Source organism: Heptranchias perlo, unplaced genomic scaffold (assembly GCF_035084215.1).
Source record: "Heptranchias perlo isolate sHepPer1 unplaced genomic scaffold, sHepPer1.hap1 HAP1_SCAFFOLD_498, whole genome shotgun sequence".
Lineage (NCBI taxonomy): Eukaryota > Metazoa > Chordata > Chondrichthyes > Hexanchiformes > Hexanchidae > Heptranchias > Heptranchias perlo.
The window spans coordinates 56,174-68,647 of NW_027139514.1; positions in this window are offsets into that span (position 1 = coordinate 56,174).

Here is a 12,474-nt window from a genome sequence, read left to right on the forward strand (position 1 = left end):
GGAGAAGAGATGGTGAGAGAGGAGGGGGAGGGAAAGGAGGGAGTGGGAGAAGAGATGGTGAGAGAGGAGGGGGAGGGAAAGGAGGGATTGGGAGAAGAGTTGGTGAGACCGGAGGGTGAGGGAAAGGAGGGAGTGGGAGAAGAGATGGTGAGATTGGCGGGGGAGGGAATGGAAGGAGTGGAAGAAGAAATGGTGAGAGAGAAGGGTGAGGGAAATGGGGGAGTGGGAGAAGAGATGGTGAGAGAGGAGGGGGAGGGAAAGGAGAGAGTGGGAGAAGAGATGGTGAGAGAGGAGGGGGAGGGAAAGGAGGGAGTGGGAGAAGAGATGGTGAGAGAGGAGGGGGAGGGAAAGGAGGGAGTGGGAGAAGAGATGGTGAGAGAGGAGGGGAGGGAAATGAAGGAGTGGGAGAAGAGATGGTGAGAGAGGAGGGGGAGGGAAAGGAGGGAGTGGGAGAAGAGATGGTGAGAGAGCAGGTGGAGGGAAAGGAGGGAGTGGGAGAAGTGATGGTGAGAGATGAGGGTGAGGGAAAGGGAGATTGGGAGAAGAGATGGTAAGAGAGGAGAGTGTGGGAAGGAGGGATTGGGAGAAGAGTTGGTGAGAGAGGAGGATGATGGAAAGGAGGAAGTGGGAGAAGAGATGGTGAGACCGGAGGGTGAGGGAAAGGAGGGAGTGGGAGAAGAGATGGTGAGAGAGGAGGGGGAGAGAAAGGAGGGAGTGGGAGAAGAGATGGAGAGGGAGGAGGGTGAGGGAAAGGAGGGAGTGGGAGCAGAGATGGTGAGAGAGGAGGGGGAGGGAAAGGAGGGAGTGGGAGAAGAGATGGTGAGATAGGAGGGGAGAGAAAGGAGGGAGTGGGAGAAGAGATGGTGAGAGAGGAGGGTCAGGGAAAGGAAGGAGTGGGAGAAGAGATGGTGAGAGAGGAGGGGGAGAGAAAGGAGGGAGTGGGAGAAGAGATGTTGAGAGAGGAGGGTGAGGGAACGGAGGGATTTGAAGTATAGATGGTGAGAGAGGAGAGTGAGGGAAAGGAGGGATTGGGAGAAGAGATGGTGAGAAAGCAGGTGGAGGGAAAGGAGGGAGTGGGGGAAGAGATGGTGAGAGAGCAGGTGGAGGGAAAGGAGGGAGTGGGAGAAGAGATGGTGAAAAAGGAGGGTGAGTGAAAGGAGGTATTGAGAGAAGAGATGGTGAGAGAGGAGGGTGAGGGAAAGGAGGTATTGAGAGAAGAGATGGTGAGAGAGGAGGGGGAGCAAAAGGAAGGAATGGGAGAAGTGAAGTTGAGAGAGGAGGTTGAGGGTAAGGGGAAAGTGGGAGAAGAAATGGTGAGAGAGGAGGGGAGGGAAAGGAGGGAGTGGGAGAATAGATGGTGAGAGAGGAGAGGGAGGGAAAGGAGAGAGTGGGAGAAGAAATGGTGAGAGAGGAGAGGGACGGAAAGGAGGGATTGGGAGAAGTGAAGTTGAGAGAGGAGGTTGAGGGTAAGGGGAAAGTGGGAGAAGAAATGATGAGAGAGGAGGGGAGGGAAAGGAGGGAGTGGGAGAATAGATGGTGAGAGAGGAGGTTAAGGGATAGGACTGATTGGGAGAAGAGATGGTGAGTGATGAAGTGGTGGGAAATGAGGGATTGGGAGAAGAGATGGTGAGAGAGGAGGGTGAGGGAATGGAGGGAGTGGGAGAAGAGATGGTGAGAGAGGAGGTTGCGGGATAGGAGTGATTGGGAGAGGAGATGGTGAGAGGAGGGGGAGGGAAAGGAGGGAGTTGGAGAAGAGATCGTGAGAGCGGAGGGGAAGGGAAAGGAGGGATTAGGAGGAGTGATGGTGAGAGAGGAGGGGGAGGGAAAGAAGGGAGTGGGAGAAGAGATGGTGAGAGGAGGGTGAGGGAAAGGAGGGAGTGGGAGAAGAGATGGTGAAATAGGAGGGTGAGGGAAAGGAGGGCGTGGGAGATGAGATGATTAGAGAGGAGGGTGAGGGATAGGAGGGAGTGGGAGAAGAGATGATGAAAGAGGAGGGTGAGGGATAGGAGGGAGTGGGAGATGAGATGGTGAGAGAGGATGGTGAGGGAAAGGAGGGTGTGGTAGAAGAGATGGTGAGAGAGGAGGGTGAGGGAAAGGAGGGAGTGGGAGATGAGATGATTAGAGAGGAGGGGGAGGGAAAGAAGGGAGTGGGAGAAGAGATGGTGAGAGAGGAGGGTGAGGGAAAGGAGGGAGTGGGAGAAGAGATGGTGAAAGAGGAGGGTGAGGGAAAGGAGGGAGTGGGAGATGAGAAGGCGAGAGAGGAGGGTGAGTGAAAGGAGGGAGTGGGAGATGTGATGGTGAGGGAAGAGGGGGAAGGAAAGGAGAGGATAGGAGAAGAGATTGTGAGAGAGGAGGGTGAAGTAATGGAGGGAGTGGGAGAAGAGATGGTGAGAGAGGAGGGTGAGGGAATGGAGGGAGTGGGAGAAGAGATGGTGAGAGAGGAGGGTGAGGGAAAGGAGGGAGTGGGAGAAGAGATGGTGAGATTGGCGGGGGAGGGAATGGAAGGAGTGGAAGAAGAAATGGTGAAGAAGAAATGGTGAGAGAGAAGGGTGAGGGAAATGGGGGAGTGGGAGAAGAGATGGTGAGAGAGGAGGGGGAGGGAAAGGAGAGAGTGGGAGAAGAGATGGTGAGAGAGGAGGGGGAGGGAAAGGAGGGGAGTGGGAGAAGAGATGGTGAGAGAGGAGGGGGAGGGAAAGGAGGGAGTGGGAGAAGAGATGGTGAGAGAGGAGGGGAGGGAATGAAGGAGTGGGAGAAGAGATGGTGAGAGAGGAGGGGGAGGGAAAGGAGGGAGTGGGAGAAGAGATGGTGAGAGAGCAGGTGGAGGGAAAGGAGGGAGTGGGAGAAGTGATGGTGAGAGATGAGGGTGAGGGAAAGGGAGATTGGGAGAAGAGATGGTAAGAGAGGAGAGTGTGGGAAGGAGGGATTGGGAGAAGAGTTGGTGAGAGAGGAGGATGATGGAAAGGAGGAAGTGGGAGAAGAGATGGTGAGACCGGAGGGTGAGGGAAAGGAGGGAGGGGGAGAAGAGATGGTGAGAGAGGAGGGGGAGAGAAAGGAGGGAGTGGGAGAAGAGATGGAGAGGGAGGAGGGTGAGGGAAAGGAGGGAGTGGGAGCAGAGATGGTGAGAGAGGAGGGGGAGGGAAAGGGAAAGGAGGGAGTGGGAGAAGAGATGGTGAGATAGGAGGGGAGAGAAAGGAGGGAGCTGGGAGAAGAGATGGTGAGAGAGGAGGGTCAGGGAAAGGAAGGAGTGGGAGAAGAGATGGTGAGAGAGGAGGGGGAGAGAAAGGAGGGAGTGGGAGAAGAGATGTTGAGAGAGGAGGGTGAGGGAACGGAGGGATTTGAAGTATAGATGGTGAGAGAGGAGAGTGAGGGAAAGGAGGGATTGGGAGAAGAGATGGTGAGAAAGCAGGTGGAGGGAAAGGAGGGAGTGGGGGAAGAGATGGTGAGAGAGCAGGTGGAGGGAAAGGAGGGAGTGGGAGAAGAGATGGTGAAAAAGGGTGAGTGAAAGGAGGTATTGAGAGAAGAGATGGTGAGAGAGGAGGTGAGGGAAAGGAGGTATTGAGAGAAGAGATGGTGAGAGAGGAGGGGGAGCAAAAGGAAGGAATGGGAGAAGTGAAGTTGAGAGAGGAGGTTGAGGGTAAGGGGAAAGTGGGAGAAGAAATGGTGAGAGAGGAGGGGAGGGAAAGGAGGGAGTGGGAGAATAGATGGTGAGAGAGGAGAGGGAGGGAAAGGAGAGAGTGGGAGAAGAAATGGTGAGAGAGGAGAGGGACGGAAAGGAGGGATTGGGAGAAGTGAAGTTGAGAGAGGAGGTTGAGGGTAAGGGGAAAGTGGGAGAAGAAATGATGAGAGAGGAGGGGAGGGAAAGGAGGGAGTGGGAGAATAGATGGTGAGAGAGGAGGTTAAGGGATAGGACTGATTGGGAGAAGAGATGGTGAGTGATGAAGGGATAGGACTGATTGGGAGAAGAGATGGTGAGTGATGAAGTGGTGGGAAATGAGGGATTGGGAGAAGAGATGGTGAGAGAGGAGGGTGAGGGAATGGAGGGAGTGGGAGAAGAGATGGTGAGAGAGGAGGTTGCGGGATAGGAGTGATTGGGAGAGGAGATGGTGAGAGGAGGGGGAGGGAAAGGAGGGAGTTGGAGAAGAGATCGTGAGAGCGGAGGGGAAGGGAAAGGAGGGATTAGGAGGAGTGATGGTGAGAGAGGAGGGGAGGGAAAGAAGGGAGTGGGAGAAGAGATGGTGAGAGGAGGGTGAGGGAAAGGAGGGAGTGGGAGAAGAGATGGTGAAAGAGGAGGGTGAGGGAAAGGAGCGCGTGGGAGATGAGATGATTAGAGAGGAGGGTGAGGGATAGGAGGGAGTGGGAGAAGAGATGATGAAAGAGGAGGGTGAGGGATAGGAGGGAGTGGGAGATGGGAGATGAGATGGTGAGAGAGGATGGTGAGGGAAAGGAGGGTGTGGTAGAAGAGATGGTGAGAGAGGAGGGTGAGGGAAAGGAGGGAGTGGGAGATGAGATGATTAGAGAGGAGGGGGAGGGAAAGAAGGGAGTGGGAGAAGAGATGGTGAGAGAGGAGGGTGAGGGAAAGGAGGGAGTGGGAGAAGAGAGATGGTGAAAGAGGAGGGTGAGGGAAAGGAGGGAGTGGGAGATGAGAAGGCGAGAGAGGAGGGTGAGTGAAAGGAGGGAGTGGGAGATGTGATGGTGAGGGAAGAGGGGGAAGGAAAGGAGAGGATGGGAGAAGAGATTGTGAGAGAGGAGGGTGAAGTAATGGAGGGAGTGGGAGAAGAGATGGTGAGAGAGGAGGGTGAGGGAATGGAGGGAGTGGGAGAAGAGATGGTGAGAGAGGAGGGTGAGGGAATGGAGGGAGTGGGAGAAGAGATGGTGAGAGAGGAGGGTGAGGTAAAGGAGGGAATGGGCGACGAGATGGTGAGTGTGGATGGGGAGGGAAATGAGGGAGTGGAAGAAGAGATGGTGAGAGAGGAGGGTGAGGGAAAGGAGGGAATAGCAGAAGATGTGATGAGAGAGGAGTATAAGGGAAAGATGGGAATGGGCGAAGAGATGGTGAGAGGAGGAGGGTGAGGGAAAGGAGGGAGTGGGAGAAGAGATGGTGAGAGAGGAGGGTGAGGGAATGGAGGGAGTGGGAGAAGAGTTGGTGAGGGAAAGGAAGGAGTGGGAGAAGAGATGGTGAGGCAGGAGGGTGAGGGAAAGGAGGGAATGGGCGACAAGGGGATGGTGAGTGGAGGGGGAGGGAAATGAGGGAGTGGCAGAAGATGTGATGAGAGAGGAGGGTGAGGGAATGGAGGGAGTGGGAGAAGAGATGGTGAGAGAGGAGGGTGAGGGAAAGGAGGGAATGGGCGAATAAATGGTGAGAGAGGAGGGGGAGGGAATGGAGGGAGTGGGAGAAGAGATGGTGAGAGAGGAGGGTGAGGGAATGGAGGGAGTGGGAGAAGAGATGGTGAGAGAGGAGGGTGAGGGAATGGAGGGAGTGGGAGAAGAGATGGTGAGAGAGGAGGGGGAGGGAATGGAGGGAGTGGGAGAAGAGATGGTGAGAGAGGAGGGGGGAGGGAAATGAAGGAGTGGGAGAAGAGATGGTGAGGCAGGAGGGTGAGGGGAAAGGAGGGAATGGGCGACAAGATGGTGAGAGAGGAGGGTGAGGGAAAGAAGGGAATAGCAGAAGATGTGATGAGAGAGGAGGGTGAGGGAATGGAGGGAGTGGGAGAAGAGATGGTGAGAGAGGAGGGTGAGTTAAAGGAGGGAATGGGCGAAGAGATGGTGAGAGTGGAGGGGGAGGGAAAGGAGGGAGTGGGAGAAGAAATGGTGAGAGAGGAGGGGGAGGGAATGGAGGGAGTGGGAGAAGAGATTGGTGAGACAGGAGAGTGAGGGAAAGGAGGGAGTGGGAGAAGAGATGGTGAGAGAGGAGGGTGAGGGAAAGGAGGGAGTGGCAGAAGATGTGATGAGAGAGGAGTATTAGGGAAAGGAGGGAATGGGCGAAGAGATGGTGAGAGTGGAGGGTGAGGGAAAGGAGGGAGTGGGAGAAGAGATGGTGAGAGAGGAGGGTGAGGGAATGGAAGGGAGTGGGAGAAGAGATGGTGAGAGAGGAGGGTGAGGGAATGGAGGGAGTGGGAGAAGAGATGGTGAGAGTGGAGGGGGAGGGAAATGAAGGAGTGGGAGAAGAGATGGTGAGAGAGGAGGGTGAGGTAAAGGAGGGAATGGGCAAAGAGATGGTGAGAGAGGAGGGTGAGGTAAAGGAGGGAATGGGCGAAGAGATGGTGAGAGAGGAGGGTGAGGGAATGGAGGGATTGGGAGAAGTGATGGTGAGAGAGGAGGGTGAGGGAATAGAGGGAGTAGGAGATGAGATCGTGAGAGACGAGGATGAGGGAAAGGAGGGAGTGGGAGATGAGATCGTGAGAAAGGAGGGTGAGGGAAAGGAGGGAGTGGGAGATGAGATCGTGAGAGACGAGGATGAGGGAAAGGAGGGAGTGGGAGATGAGATAGTGAGAAAGGAGGGTGAGGGAAAGGAGGGAGTGGGAGATGAGATGCTGAGAGAGGAGGGTGAGTGAAAGGAGGGAGTGGGAGAAGAGATTGTGAGAGCGATGGGGGAGGGAAAGGAGGGAGTGGGAGAAGTGATGGTGACACCGGAGGGTGAGGGAAAGGAGGGAGTGGGAGAAGAGATGGTGAGACCGGAGGGTGAGGGAAAGGAGGGAGTGGGAGAAGAGATGGTGAGACCGGAGGGTGTGGGAATGGAGGGAGTGGGAGAAGAGATGGTGAGATTGGTGGGGGAGGGAATGGAGGGAGCGGAAGAAGAAATGGTGAGAGAGGAGGGGGAGGAAAAGATGGGAGTGGGAGAAGAGATGGTGAGAGAGGAGGGTGAGTGATAGGAGGGAGTGGGAGAAGAGATGGCGAGAGAGAAGGGGAGGGAAATGAAGGAGTGGGAGAAGAGATGGTGAGAGAGGAGAGGAGGTTAAGGAGGGATTGGAGAAGAGGTGGGGAGAGAGGATGATGAGGGAAAGGAGGGAGTGGGAAATGATATCGTGAGAGGAGGAGAGTGATGGAAAGGGGGGATTGGGAGAAGAGATGGTGAGATAGGAGGGGAGAGAAAGGAGGTATTGAGAGAAGAGATTGTGAGAGAGGAGGGGGAGCAAAAGGAAGGAATGGGAGAAAAGATGGTGAGAGTGGAGAGGGAGGGAATGGAGAGAGTGGGAGAAGAAATGGTGAGAGAGGAGAGGGACGGAAAGGAGGATTGGGAGAAGTGAAGTTGAGAGAGGAGGTTGAGGGTAAGGGGAAAGTGGGAGAAGAAATGGTGAGAGAGGAGCGGAGGGAAAGGAGGGAGTGGAGAATAGATGGTGAGAGAGGAGGTTAAGGGATAGGACTGATTGGGAGAAGAGATGGTGAGTGATGAAGTGGTGGGAAATGAGGGATTGGGAGAAGAGATGGTGAGAGAGGAGGGTGAGGGAATGGAGGGAGTGGGAGAAGAGATGGTGAGAGAGGAGGGGGAGGGAATGGAGGGATTGGGAGAATAGATGGAGAGGGAGGAGGGGGAGGGAAAGGAGGGAGTGGGAGAAGAGATGGAGAGGGAGGAGGTGAGGGTAAGGAGGGATGGGAGAAGAGGTGGGGAGAGAGGATGATGAGGGAAAGGTGGGAGTGGGAGATGATATCGTGAGAGAGGAGAGTGATGGAAAGGGGAGATTGGGAGAAGCGATGGTGAGATAGGAGGGGAGAGAAAGGAGGGAGTGGGAGAAGAGATGGTGAGAGAGGAGGGGGAGCAAAAGGAAGGAATGGGAGAAAAGGTGGTGAGAGAGGAGAGGGAGGGAAAGGAGAGATTGGGAGAAGTGAAGTTGAGAGAGGCGGTTGAGGGTAAGGGGAAAGTGGGAGAAGAAATGGTGAGAGAGGAGGGGAGTGAAAGGAGGGAGTGGGAGATGAGAAGGTGAGGGAGGAGGGTGAGTGAAAGGAGGGAGTGGAGATGTAATGGTGAGGGGAGAGGGGGAAGGAAAGGAGAGGGTGGGAGAAGAGATGGTGAGAGAGGACGGTGAAGTAAAGGAGGAAGTTGGAGAAGAGATGGTGAGAGGAGAGGGTGAGGGAATGAAGGGAGTGGGAGAAGAGATGATGAGAGAGGAGGGTGAGGTAAAGGAGGGAATGGGCGAAGAGATGGTGAGTGTGGAGGAGGAGGGAAATGAGGGAGTGGGAGAAGAGATGGTGAGAGAGGAGGGTGAGGGAATGGAGGGAGTGGGAGAAGAGATGGTGAGAGAGGAGGGTGAGGGAAAGGAGGGAATGGGCGAAGAGATGGTGAGAGAGGAGGGTGAGGGAAAGGAGGGAATGGGCGAAGAGATGGTGAGAGAGGAGAGGGAGGAAAATGAGGGAGTGGGAGAAGAAATGGTGAGAGAGGAGGGTGAGGTAATGGAGGGAATGGGCGAAGAGATGGTGAGAGAGGAGGGGGAGGAAAATGAGGGAGTAGGAGAAGAAATGGTGAGAGAGGAGGGGGAGGGAAGGGAGGGAATAGCAGAAGATGTGATGAGAGAGGAGTTTAAGGGAAAGGAGGGAATGGGTGATGAGATGGTGAGAGTGGAGGGTGAGGGAATGGAGGGAGTGGGAGAAGAGATGGTGAAAGAGGAGGGTGAGGGAAAGGAGGGAGTGGGAGATGAGAAGGTGAGAGAGGAGGGTGAGTGAAAGGAGGGAGTGGGAGATGTAATGGTGAGGGGAGAGGGGGAAGGAAAGGAGAGGGTGGGAGAATAGATGGTGAGAGAGGAGGGTGAAGTAAAGGAGGAAGTTGGAGAAGAGATGGTGAGAGAGGAGGTTGAGGGAAAGGAGGGTGTGGTAGAAGAGATGGTGAGAGAGGAGGGTGAGGGAAAGGAGGGAGTGGGAGATGAGATGATTAGAGAGGAGGGGGAGGGAAAGAAGGGAGTGGGAGAAGAGATGGTGTGAGAGGAGGGTGAGGGAAAGGAGGGAGTGGGAGAAGAGATGGTGAAAGAGGAGGGTGAGGGAAAGGAGGGAGTGGGAGATGAGAAGGCGAGAGAGGAGGGTGAGTGAAAGGAGGGAGTGGGAGATGTGATGGTGAGGGAAGAGGGGGAAGGAAAGGAGAGGATGGGAGAAGAGATTGTGAGAGAGGAGGGTGAAGTAATGGAGGGAGTGGGAGAAGAGATGGTGAGAGAGGAGGGTGAGGGAATGGAGGGAGTGGGAGAAGAGATGGTGAGAGAGGAGGGTGAGGGAATGGAGGGAGTGGGAGAAGAGATGGTGAGAGAGGAGGGTGAGGTAAAGGAGGGAATGGGCGACGAGATGGTGAGTGTGGATGGGGAGGGAAATGAGGGAGTGGAAGAAGAGATGGTGAGAGAGGAGGGTGATGGAAAGGAGGGAATAGCAGAAGATGTGATGAGAGAGGAGTATAAGGGAAAGGAGGGAATGGGCGAAGAGATGGTGAGAGTGGAGGGTGAGGGAATGGAGGGAGTGGGAGAAGAGATGGTGAGAGAGGAGGGTGAGGGAAAGGAGGGAGTGGCAGAAGATGTGATGAGAGAGGAGTATAAGGGAAAGATGGGAATGGGCGAAGAGATGGTGAGAGAGGAGGGTGAGGGAAAGGAGGGAGTGGGAGAAGAGATGGTGAGAGAGGAGGGTGAGGGAATGGAGGGAGTGGGAGAAGAGTTGGTGAGGGAAAGGAAGGAGTGGGAGAAGAGATGGTGAGGCAGGAGGGTGAGGGAAAGGAGGGAATGGGCGACAAGATGGTGAGTGTGGAGGGGGAGGGAAATGAGGGAGTGGCAGAAGATGTGATGAGAGAGGAGGGTGAGGGAATGGAGGGAGTGGGAGAAGAGATGGTGAGAGAGGAGGGTGAGGGAAAGGAGGGAATGGGCGAATAAATGGTGAGAGAGGAGGGGGAGGGAATGGAGGGAGTGGGAGAAGAGATGGTGAGACAGGAGAGTGAGGGAAAGGAGGGAGTGGGAGAAGAGATGGTGAGAGAGGAGGGTGAGGGAAAGGAGGGAGTGGCAGAAGATGTGATGAGAGAGGAGGGTGAGGGAATGGAGGGAGTGGGAGAAGAGATGGTGAGAGAGGAGGGTGAGGGAATGGAGGGAGTGGGAGAAGAGATGGTGAGAGAGGAGGGTGAGTTAAAGGAGGGAATGGGGGAAGAGATGGTGAGAGTGGAGGGGGAGGGAAATGAAGGAGTGGGAGAAGAGATGGTGAGGCAGGAGGGTGAGGGAAAGGAGGGAATGGGCGACAAGATGGTGAGAGAGGAGGGTGAGGGAAAGAAGGGAATAGCAGAAGATGTGATGAGAGAGGAGGGTGAGGGAATGGAGGGAGTGGGAGAAGAGATGGTGAGAGAGGAGGGTGAGTTAAAGGAGGGAGTGGGAGAAGAGATGGTGAGAGTGGAGGGGGAGGGAAAGGAGGGAGTGGGAGAAGAGATGGTGAGAGAGGAGGGTGAGGGAATGGAGGGAGTGGGAGAAGAGATGGTGAGAGAGGAGGGTGAGGGAATGGAGGGAGTGGGAGAAGAGATGGTGAGAGAGGAGGGTGAGTTAAAGGAGGGAATGGGCGAAGAGATGGTGAGAGTGGAGGGGGAGGGAAATGAAGGAGTGGGAGAAGAGATGGTGAGAGAGGAGGGTGAGGTAAAGGAGGGAATGGGCGAAGAGATGGTGAGAGAGGAGGGTGAGTTAAAGGAGGGAGTGGGAGAAGAGATGGTGAGAGAGGAGGGTGAGGTAAAGGAGGGAATGGGCAAAGAGATGGTGAGAGAGGAGGGTGAGGTAAAGGAGGGAATGGGCGAAGAGATGGTGAGAGAGGAGGGTGAGGGAATGGAGGGATTGGGAGAAGTGATGGTGAGAGAGGAGGGTGAGGGAATAGAGGGAGTAGGAGATGAGATCATGAGAGACGAGGATGAGGGAAAGGAGGGAGTGGGAGATGAGATAGTGAGAAAGGAGGGTGAGGGAAAGGAGGGAGTGGGAGATGAGATCGTGAGAAAGGAGGGTGAGGGAAAGGAGGGAGTGGGAGATGAGATCGTGAGAGACGAGGATGAGGGAAAGGAGGGAGTGGGAGATGAGATAGTGAGAAAGGAGGGTGAGGGAAAGGAGGGAGTGGGAGATGAGATGCTGAGAGAGGAGGGTGAGTGAAAGGAGGGAGTGGGAGAAGAGATTGTGAGAGCGATGGGGGAGGGAAAGGAGGGAGTGGGAGAAGTGATGGTGACACCGGAGGGTGAGGGAAATGAGGGAGTGGGAGAAGAGATGGTGAGACCGGAGGGTGAGGGAAAGGAGGGAGTGGGAGAAGAGATGGTGAGACCGGAGGGTGTGGGAATGGAGGGAGTGGGAGAAGAGATGGTGAGATTGGTGGGGGAGGGAATGGAGGGAGCGGAAGAAGAAATGGTGAGAGAGGAGGGGGAGGAAAAGATGGGAGTGGGAGAAGAGATGGTGAGAGAGGAGGGTGAGTGATAGGAGGGAGTGGGAGAAGAGATGGCGAGAGAGAAGGGGAGGGAAATGAAGGAGTGGGAGAAGAGATGGTGAGAGAGGAGAGGAGGTTAAGGAGGGATTGGGAGAAGAGGTGGGGAGAGAGGATGATGAGGGAAAGGAGGGAGTGGGAAATGATATCGTGAGAGAGGAGAGTGATGGAAAGGGGGGATTGGGAGAAGAGATGGTGAGATAGGAGGGGAGAGAAAGGAGGTATTGAGAGAAGAGATTGTGAGAGAGGAGGGGAGCAAAAGGAAGGAATGGGAGAAAAGATGGTGAGAGTGGAGAGGGAGGGAATGGAGAGAGTGGGAGAAGAAATGGTGAGAGAGGAGAGGGACGGAAAGGAGGGATTGGGAGAAGTGAAGTTGAGAGAGGAGGTTGAGGGTAAGGGGAAAGTGGGAGAAGAAATGGTGAGAGAGGAGCGGAGGGAAAGGAGGGAGTGGGAGAATAGATGGTGAGAGAGGAGGTTAAGGGATAGGACTGATTGGGAGAAGAGATGGTGAGTGATGAAGTGGTGGGAAATGAGGGATTGGGAGAAGAGATGGTGAGAGAGGAGGGTGAGGGAATGGAGGGAGTGGGAGAAGAGATGGTGAGAGAGGAGGGGGAGGGAATGGAGGGAGTGGGAGAATAGATGGAGAGGGAGGAGGGGGAGGGAAAGGAGGGAGTGGGAGAAGAGATGGAGAGGGAGGAGGTGAGGGTAAGGAGGGATTGGGAGAAGAGGTGGGGAGAGAGGATGATGAGGGAAAGGTGGGAGTGGGAGATGATATCGTGAGAGAGGAGAGTGATGGAAAGGGGAGATTGGGAGAAGCGATGGTGAGATAGGAGGGGAGAGAAAGGAGGGAGTGGGGGAAGAGATGGTGAGAGAGGAGGGTGGGGGAAAGGAGTATTGAGAGAAGAGATGGTGAGAGAGGAGGGGGAGCAAAAGGAAGGAATGGGAGAAAAGGTGGTGAGAGAGGAGAGGGAGGGAAAGGAGAGATTGGGAGAAGTGAAGTTGAGAGAGGCGGTTGAGGGTAAGGGGAAAGTGGGAGAAGAAATGGTGAGAGAGGAGGGGAGTGAAAGGAGGGAGTGGGAG